Here is a 10,330-nt window from a genome sequence, read left to right as displayed (position 1 = left end):
AAAATGTAAGTCAATCTTCCACCAATCCATACAATGGTTCACCACATTCAAAACTCCTTCTTTTAAGATAAGTAATTACTCAAATCAGCTCAACACGAAGAATTTAGTTAAGATGCACACACGCTTTAGTGTTCACATAATCACATAATATTCAAAAAATGTTATTCTCATGAATGATCAATCAACTAAGCATAGATGTAAACATGTGCTCATGGAATCTTTCCTTACTAGATAAAGTGTTTCACTCAAACACAAAAGTGTATAAGAGGTCACTTCTTCACTCTACTATCACAATGTCACATGAATTAACTTTGCCTTTCATTTAACCATAATCAAACACATTCACAAGCATGTATCATCACAAGGACTTTTCTATGGCTTATAATGTGGTTGGGCTAACAAGAAAATTGGTTTTTCTAGATCACAAAATCCTTGACTTAAGTGAATCATCTAAACACAACCATTATTCATTCTTCCCAACTTTCTTTTGCATTGAGTCTTTCTTTTTTCTTTCTTTTCTTTCCTTTTTATTTTGCTTTTCATATGCTTACCTCAATGCTTTTCATATTCCCCTTTTTAAACCATCCAACAACCCCAAACTTGAACATTTATCAATACCACAAGATATCTTCAACTCAACTCAAGGTAAAGCTTTTCAAAAAGGGTTTTCTATCATGTCCAAAGCTAAGGGTTCAAAGGATAGAACACATTGTGCTCTCTTTTATTGGGCTAAAGTCATTTGGCTAATAAAGGGTAACAACAAATGGCCTTGATCATATGACACATACAAGCAAGTGATTCAATCATAGAAACCTAGCAAAGTCATTCATGCTCTCAATGTAGTAGCATTCATTCACAAAAACTCTAGAGTTCAAAACCTCACATATAGGCTCATTCAACATTCCACATACACATCCTGCTTAGCATCATAATCACAATCACAATATCACGCATCTATTCACATAGCTCGTGAACCACCACCTGTATATAAGCATATAAAGTGCACAATCTCAACATCAATCAATATCCAAGCATCATCAAGCAATACTCATCATGCATAAATCACAAGCAAACCATCATAGCAGATAAAGTTTCAAACTGAGTACATCACACCCTATTATAAATAAGTTCAACAGAGTTTAGAACACTGGGCTGCCTCCTAGTAAGCACTTGTTTAACGTCACGAGCCTAACCCAAAATCCTCCAGCACCCATCAGTAAGTGCAAATGTTCTTTACCAACACCCATCAGTAGGTATAAACAAACCTAATATCCTTCAGTAGATACTTTTCCACATAACATCCTTCAGTAGATGTAAACCCTGTAACAAGTTTATAACTAAAACAAAAAATAACAAGAGTTCATAATTACATCACCAAACCAAAAATAAAAATTCTTAAATCACTGGGTTGCCTACCAGCAAGCGCTCTTTTAACGTCACTAGGTTGACCTAATAAAGTTCAAGGATCAACCAACTTCATCACTAAGGACAACCACTCTACTTCTCCTCCTAGATAATGGTTGAGATGTTGACCATTCACCACCCAGCTTATCTATTGATCACTAGCAGATGGATCCACCAATTCAATTGCTCCATGTGGACGCACACTTTTCACTATAAATGGTCTTGACCATTTTGACTTCAACTTTCCAGGAAAAGCTTCAATCTCGAATTGAACGATAGCACCTACTGTCTTGGATTAAAGACTTTTTTTATTAACTTCCTGTCATGATAGAATGTTACCTTTTCTTTGTAGCTCCTAGATGAATCATATGCATGCAACCACATCTCTTCAAGCTCCAGCATCTGCCTTCTGCGCTTGTTTTGAGTTTCAGAAGGATCAAAATTCAAAAATTTAAGAGCCCACAAAGCTTTATGCTCCATTTCTACTAGCAAATGACATGCTTTCCCACAGACCAGATGATAAGGTGATACACCCATAGATGTCTTCATTGCAGTCCTGTATGCCTAGAGAGCATCATCCAGTTTCTGTGACCAGTCCTTTCTCGATGCAGCAACTATTTTCTCTAAGATCCTCTTGATCTCTCTGTTAGACACCTCAGCTTGCCCATTGGTTTGTGGATGATAAGGTGCAGCTACCTTGTGTCTCACATCATAATGTTTTAGTACTTTTGCTAGCTGATAATTACAAAAATGAGATCCTCCATCACTATTAAGTACTCTTGGAGTTCCAAAGCGTGAGAAGATCTGCCTCTTTAGAAATTTAATCACAGTGCTGGCATCATTTTTGGGACACGCCAATGCTTCCACCCATTTACTCACATAGTCCACTGCCACCAGTATGTATTCATTGTTGAAAGATGGTGGAAAAGGTCCTACAAAATCAATACCCCAACAATCAAAGACTTCTGGAATTACTCCTGCATCTTTAAAATTGGCCATATCAGCAAACCACGACCTCTTTTGAATATATATGAGTGTTTCATCTGAAAAAGATTCCCAGATTTTTGCTTCCTTGCTAATAACCTCAATGTTAACCAACCGAGACAAATGATCAGCAATCAAATTGTCACTCCCCTTGTTATCACGGATTTCAACATCAAATTCTTGCAATAGAAGTACCCATCTAATCAGACGTGGCTGTTCTCATGTATTTTCTTTGGAAGTCCTATTGGGTCATAACTTGACATATAACTTGAGCAAAATTCAATGGCTTCCTCTGCAATGTAGCGCTTTATAATCGAAGCTTCCGATCTCAATTGATTCTTAACATATCCCTTTAAGATCTTCATGTATCTTTCAACCAGGTACATCCACCTCAAGAAAACCGGCCCGCATATTCGAATCTCTCTCACTAGATGGACAATCAAATGAACCATGATATCAAAAAATGAGGGTGGGAAATACATTTCCAATTGGCACAATAGTCTGATGGCCTCATTTTACAAATCATCTAACTGTCGAGGATCAACAACTTTCTTGCAAATGGCATTGAAAAACAAACTCAAACGTGTGAGAATACCTCTAACAAAGGCAGGTAATATGACTCGAAAAGCTACTAGTAAAAGTTGTTGTATTAAGACATGACAATCGTGAGACTTTAAACCAACCAACTTCAAATCTTTCATAGAAACAAGGCTACTGATATTCGATGAATAACCTTGTGGAACCTTCACACAATGTAAACATTGACCAAAAAATTGTTTTTCTTTTTTTGAAAGAGTGTGACAAACTGGAGGAAGATAGGTGCGTCTTCCCATGTCAACCAAGTCTTGTCGTGCTTTCACTCCATCTTTTGTCTTTCCTTTAACGTTTAGTAAAGTCCCAACAACACTATCACATACATTTTTTTCAACATGCATCACATCTATGCAATGTCGCACATCAAGTTTACACCAATATGGAAGATTGAAGAATATTGATCGCTTTTTCCAAATGTTTTTCTCAACGGTCTTCTTTTTATGTTTTTTGAAGACAACATCAATGTTCCTCACCTGGTCGTATACTTCTTCCCCATTATGTGGTCTGCACACTACATCATCCTCATTCCATTAAAGGCTTTTTTGAATCTACGGTAAGGGTGATTTTGAGGAAGGAATCTTCGGTGTCTTGTGTACACAGTTTTCTGCCCATGCTTCAGTTGAAGATAGCTAGTATTTTCTTCACAAATCGGACATGCAAAATGACCTTTAACACTGTAACCACTCAAGTTCCCATATGCTGGGAAATCATTTATGGTGCAAAACAACATTGCACGCAAACAAAAGTTTTCTTCTAAATATGAATCGAAGACCTCGATGCCCTCTTCCCATAACATTTTTAAATCGTCAATTAACGGTTTTAGATAAACATCATTTCCAGGTTGTCTAGGACCCGATATCATCATAGACAACATGTATTTTCTCTTCATGCACAACATAGGAGATAGATTGTAAATCATCAAAATAACTAGCCATGAACTATGTTTGCTACTTAAGTTGCCATAAGGATTCATACCATCGGTAGCAAGTGCAAGTCTTAAGTTTCTCAGTTCTGCACTAAATTCGGGAAATTTGCCATCAATGTTCTTTCATTGTGGGGAATCAGCTGGGTGTCGAAGAAGATTATCACATTTTCTTCCATCTACGTGCCACATAAGATTCTTCGCATCTTCTTTAACAGAAAACAATCGTTTCAACCTTGGTACTATAGGTAAATACCACATGACCTTAGCTGGTGGACCTTCATTGTGTTCATCGTTATTTTCATCAAGTTTTTTCTTAAATCGTGACGAACCACACGTCGGACACACCTTCATTGAAGCATAATGATCTCTATACAATACATAGTCATTGGGACATGCATGTATCTTTTGGTATTCCAAACCTATTGGACATAGAATTTTCTTCGCGTCGTAATTACGGATAGGTAACGTGTTATTTTCTGGTAGCATCTCCTTCAGCAACTCCAACAATTCCGTGAAACTTTTATCAGTCCATCTGTTTCTTGCTTTCAAAGAAAACAATTTCAAAGTAGCCGATAACCTTGTAAAATTCATGCATCCTAGATACAACTCTTGCTCCGAATTGTTCTTAAGACTATCGTATAAATGAGCTCTTCCAAAATTTTCTTCGCCAACGTCACGTACCATTTCGTTTAAATGATCACTCATCCATTCGTCAACGTAATCCGAACCTCTTAAAGTTGTTGGCTTATATAATACTTCCCCATGCCAAGTCCAAACTGTATAACTTCTCATTATTCCATAGATGAACAGATGATCACGGATGTTGTCCAAGTCTTCATATACTTGGTTGAGACAACGAACACAAGGGCAAAAATATGCCTTGTTCACTGGTTTTGCGTGTTCTTTAACATATTGTATGAACTTAGAAACCCCCGCTCATACTCTTCACTAATACGACGCTGATGAATTTAGCTTCGATCCATACTACTACACTGAACGAAAAGAATCCACGGAAAAAAAACTAACTTACAAGAGAAACAAAAATAAATACCTATCATACGTTGAAGGAAAAAAACAAAGTATCATAGTATACGTACACGAACACAAATATCTATCGTTATACATATATCATACATCCAGAATCGACAAACACGAACACATATATCATACGAAAGAGATATTGAAGGAAAAAAAACTTGAAATGGTGTCATTGGAGAAGATGACGAAGTTCGCTACCAACGAACCAACACAAATATCATACGTTGAAGGAACAAAAAAAACTATCATAGTATCGTTATACATATAGATATCATACGTCCAGAATCGACAAACACAACACAAACACGAGCAAATACATCATACGTAAGAGTATTTTAAGAAAAAAAAACATACTTCAAATGGTGTCACTAGAGAAGATGACGAAGTTCGCTAACCCCGTACGAAAAATAGCCTAAAGATAAATGAAAAACAATCGGTCAAGCTTTGGAATGAGAACGAAATGACATTACAAAGACAGAAACGACTTAAAAATAACATTCTTTCTTTATCGCAATCGTCCACCAAGAAGAAAGTTCAAGCAGAAATGGAACCGCGAACAAACAGTGAGACTATGTTTTGTTCTTAAATTCAATAAAAAACTTTCACGTCGTATACATCAAAACTTTGACGTTACGTTTAAAAACAACGTCGAAGTCCCAAACCATTCGACGTTTTCTCTTAAAACAGTGCGCCATTTTTATTAATTTTTTCTTAAGTATTGCAAAGGTTACATCAAATTTGAAGGGCTTGGACGTAGTATTGGAAGCCACAAGTTTGTTCTTCCGCCTAAAAGTACCATACTTTCGGATCTTTTTTCTTTTCTGCCCTCCCATAGAACGTCGTAGGCTTCCGGGATGGGACGTGAAGGGAATTGAATTACTTGGGAGCATTAATTGTGTGCTTAATAGAACGTCGTATTCGGTGGGGGCTTCGACGTTTTATTCTTTTTTCTTTAAAATCAGATATGAAATTTTTTCCTTTTACTTCTTGCTTAATCGATTCAAGTTAGCAGTGTACTGAAATTTGCACTTTTAAATTAGATTGAGGGTTAGTCCACATAACAATGTAATTAACATTCACAATTCACATATCGTTTACTAAAATAAATCTTCATTTCATTTCAAAATAAAACCGAAGCAGTACATAAAACCAGAGGTGGCTTAATGCATGATTACAAAATATAAAAAATAAATCCACATAGAAAAGTAGTCCCTATTCTTACAAAGAAGATTCCATTCAATCTTCATCTGTTGACTCATCATCAGAATCTTCAGTTTCAAAGCCAATGCCATTCTTGTTTCCCTTCTTCTCTCATCTGAAAAGAGTATCTTCAACTCTCTCATCCCTTTCAGACTTCTTCCTAAATTGATCAACAACATATTTCTCAAAATTAGTTTGTGGAATGAAGGCAGTATGATCTGCAGCAAGAGTAGGTGTACTTCCAACAATTAGCTCATCTCTGAACAACCATCCATTCATAGTCCTTTCCAGCCCAATAGAAAATGGACTTAGTATACCAAAATTTTGTGACTTGTTGCACACAAGTTTGACTTCTTGAGATACATCTACTCCTTGGAGTATCAACACCTGGCTGATAAATACTCCATATGGCAATTTGTGTGCATATTTATGACCTGCAGCGATCATACGATCTTTTAGTACCGCAAACCAGTTGGTTGGGATTCTAGTCTTGATAGCCTTCAACAGAAATACATCTTCTGTTGACATTTTGTCCTCGACAAATCTTCCAGGCAGCAGTAGCCAAGTCAGGACATAAGCAATCAGTTTCTCCTCCTTGTTTAAGCCATCATGTAGGTACTGCTTATCCACCCTGTACCTTCGTGGATATCTTAAGCAATTTACATATATAACTCTCTTTGTTAGCCATCTGTTTGACTCAATCACGGATACGAGAATCCAAACCTTCAGCTTTCAATCCAGTAATATGTGACCAAACATTATCGTCAATAGTAATGTCAACACCTTTGACCCTTGAGTGAATGACCCCATTTACAACCCTCAGGTTTGTGTAGAAAACCTCTACCAAATCTGGATAGCAATCTCCTTTCATCTAGACAAAATCAGTAAGCCCTTGATATGCAATCCATTCTTGAAAAAGGAACCCTTCTTTCTTGAACAATTGCAGGTCCAGATACTTGTGAGGAACTACATATTTTATAACTCTCTAGAATAAAAACTTTCCTCGGATCTTGTCATGACTGATCCATCCAGATGGGTTTGCGTTTCTTGTAACCCAAGCAACCTTCTCTTTTCTTCTAGATGATGATGATGAAGAAGCCATGTCTGGATAAGATTCTTGGAACGTCTTTCACAATCTAGTAGTTTTTAACTTCTCAACATCGAAGCTTAAAATATACAATGGTTACGTTGAATTTTACTAGGCTTTGACGTACTAATTGTTAGCCAGAAGACAAAGAGTTTGACAAAAGACAAAGGTTACGTCGTATTCTGCGGATATACGACGTTTTCTTTTTCATCCACGCGCCTCTTCTTCCTTTTGAAAACCTCTGATAACCTCCAATACCATTATATTTTAATATAATATTTACATTTTAAGATAACCTCCCATTAGAAATGCAGCATTATGGATATTCGAGGTTTTCTTCTTCAACCTCCCGCCCTTTTCTGTGCTTTTTTCATTTATAAACCTCCCATAACCCGTCATTACCTTTATATTTTAAGATAAGTTTACAATTGTTTTTATTTTTATATTATATAAATTTGTTTAAATTTATCATGTTATATTTACATATTATAAAATATAAGAACGATTTGTCGGTGAAATTTAAAGAGAATAAAATTTTGTTTCTTTAAAATATTAATTTTATTTCATATGGAAAATAATAATAATAATATTTTATGAGAATTATGTTTTAGTTATAGATCACAATAATTAAAATCATAATAAATATTTTTATATTATTAAAAGTAATATTTTATAAATGGAATATGCATATGTAGACATTATTAACATTCATTTTCTCCATTTATAAAATATTGTGATAATACAACATCTTAAGTATCAAGACTAGTATCACCATCAATATTGTGGTCATAGTGACTCTCAATATTGTTAAGCCTGGTATCTAAATCATCTAAAAGTCCAGTTATAGTTGTATGCTAAGACCATTGTAGCTCCATGAGATCTTCATGTCTTGATTTGAAAATGTCACCGGTCATTTTTAACGTTGCATATTTAGTGCTACGACGTTGAACACGTGACGTTATACGCTGTTTTTGCACTAGTGATAATTCAACATCTTAAGTATCAGGACTAGTATCACCATCAATATTGTGGTCATAGTGACTCTCAATATTGTTAAGCCTGGTATCTAAATCATCTAAAAGTCCAGTTATAGTTGTATGCTAAGACCATTGTAGCTCCATGAGATCTTCATGTCTTGATTGTTGGAGAGTGCTCATTTTATTCTCTCATGTAATATTTACATATTATAAAATATAAGAACGATTTGTGGGTGAAATTTAAAGAGAATAAAATTTTGTTTCTTTAAAATATTAATTTTATTTCATATGGAAAATAGTAATAATAATATTTTATGAGAATTGTGTTTTAGTTATAGATCACAATAATTAAAATCATAATAAATATTTTTATATTATTAAAAGTAATTTGAAATGAATGTTTTAGGCAAAAGATAGGTATGATTATATTAAAAGACTTTGATTGATTTTTAAATTATAATACTTTAAGTTTGAAAACAAACTAAGTTGATTGATAAACTAAAGGTTAAGATAGAATATCGTGGACAAAAATTGAGATAACTCAGTTAGAAAAAAAAATTAGACAAGTTAACAACAAAGATGCATCACACCAAGTCAAAGATCAAGAAGAGATAGTATGTATGGAGAATAGTCAGACACATCTAGACAAAAAATTAAGACAAATTGGGTTGGGTTGAAGATTAAGGCAGGTTAAGTTTGACGGTGGAGACTTTGACCCAAAATGAATGTTAGGAGATTAAGACTTAAGGTCCAGACAAACTAACATAAGTTGAAGGTCGAAACAGGTCGGCCTGATTATTAATTAGTATAAGAAATAAAATAAATTGTATTTTTCTTATTAAAGATTAACATCTTTGTGGCGAATCTTTCTTTTAGGGTTTTTTAGGTGTCTTAAACATTTATACCTATACTTATATATAGAGACACCAAATACATATGTAGACATTTTGGAAGTCATAAATATGCATTTGCAACGTTGAGAGAGGATTCTTTTGGTTCTTGATTTACAACTCTAATTCTTATCAAAGATTAATAACATCTTTGTGGCAAATATTTCTTTTAGGGTTTCTTAGGTTGCCTTAAACATTTATACCTATACTGTGGTGTTTCCATCTTTGTCTAATATATATCAAACGGGCCAGAACATGAAAGAGATGGATCTATATATATCAAACGGACCGATCACGACTACCACATAAGCGTTTATAAAAAACTCGAATTTAAAAAGTTGACGATGATCAAAGATCAAACAAAATTTTAGAAAAAATTTTATTGTTCACATTCAAATAAATTATTTTGAAAAGCTTAATCATTACAATTAGTTATTAGTATAAATGATTATGATATCAAAAAATAATATGATTAACATTAATATGACCATAAATAATCATTAAAAACTCATTTGCATTTCTTAATTTATAACGCTTTGAATCAATTCTTTATTACATAGAATCGATTATATTAACATAGCAAAATTGAGATTGGAATTATATGAATATAGAGGGGCACATCAAACTTTTTAACTTCAAACCTAAAAAATATCCTCTTCTTCGCGGGTGATTCAAAAGTAGACAATTTCTGGGGAGCGGTACGTCAATTTGTTTTTAAATGAATCCAACGAAATTTATTGATTTTTTTCTGAATGATGTTTGAATGTCGAATTCGGCGGGGCTTCGACGTTCATACAAGAAAGTGGTGTGTCGCAGTTACTAAGCATAATTACACGATGTACGTCATCAGTTAATCTATAAATATAGCTTGCATTTCATGTTTTTTATCTCCTTTGCATTTTCTTTTCCTTAGATATCTAAGCATTATTTTTCTTCATATTGCAATTTGATAACTTGAACTTGAAAGTGGTTCATTCATCGTCATTTCATATGAAGGAGCCCTTTCAAGTTCAAGTTAACAAAATGTTTTTGTAGTACATAAATGGTTAACATATCTTACTGAAAGGGAAGTGCTTAGGAAAAAGAAATATGGTTCACAATATGTTTAATGCTGAATCAATTTTGAGATCTAAAATAATTATATAAAATTGTTGTTCAACTTCATCATTTAAAATTGTATGTGTCAACACCCAATTTCGTCCGGGTAAGTAAATATTTAAAAAATAATAAA

General features: G+C 34.1%; 1 pseudogene; it reads right to left on the bottom strand.

Moving 5' to 3' along the window:
- Nucleotides 1-954: 954 nt before the first annotated feature.
- Nucleotides 955-4,699, bottom strand: LOC148197521 (uncharacterized; annotated as a pseudogene).
- Nucleotides 4,700-10,330: the final 5,631 nt, after the last annotated feature.

The sequence above is a fragment of the Vigna umbellata genome, chromosome 5, assembly GCF_029865625.1.
Source record: "Vigna umbellata cultivar VRB3 chromosome 5, Vumbellata_1.0, whole genome shotgun sequence".
NCBI lineage: Eukaryota > Viridiplantae > Streptophyta > Magnoliopsida > Fabales > Fabaceae > Vigna > Vigna umbellata.
Note: the sequence above shows the minus strand (reverse complement) of the source record. Positions and strands in the feature narration are given on the sequence as shown.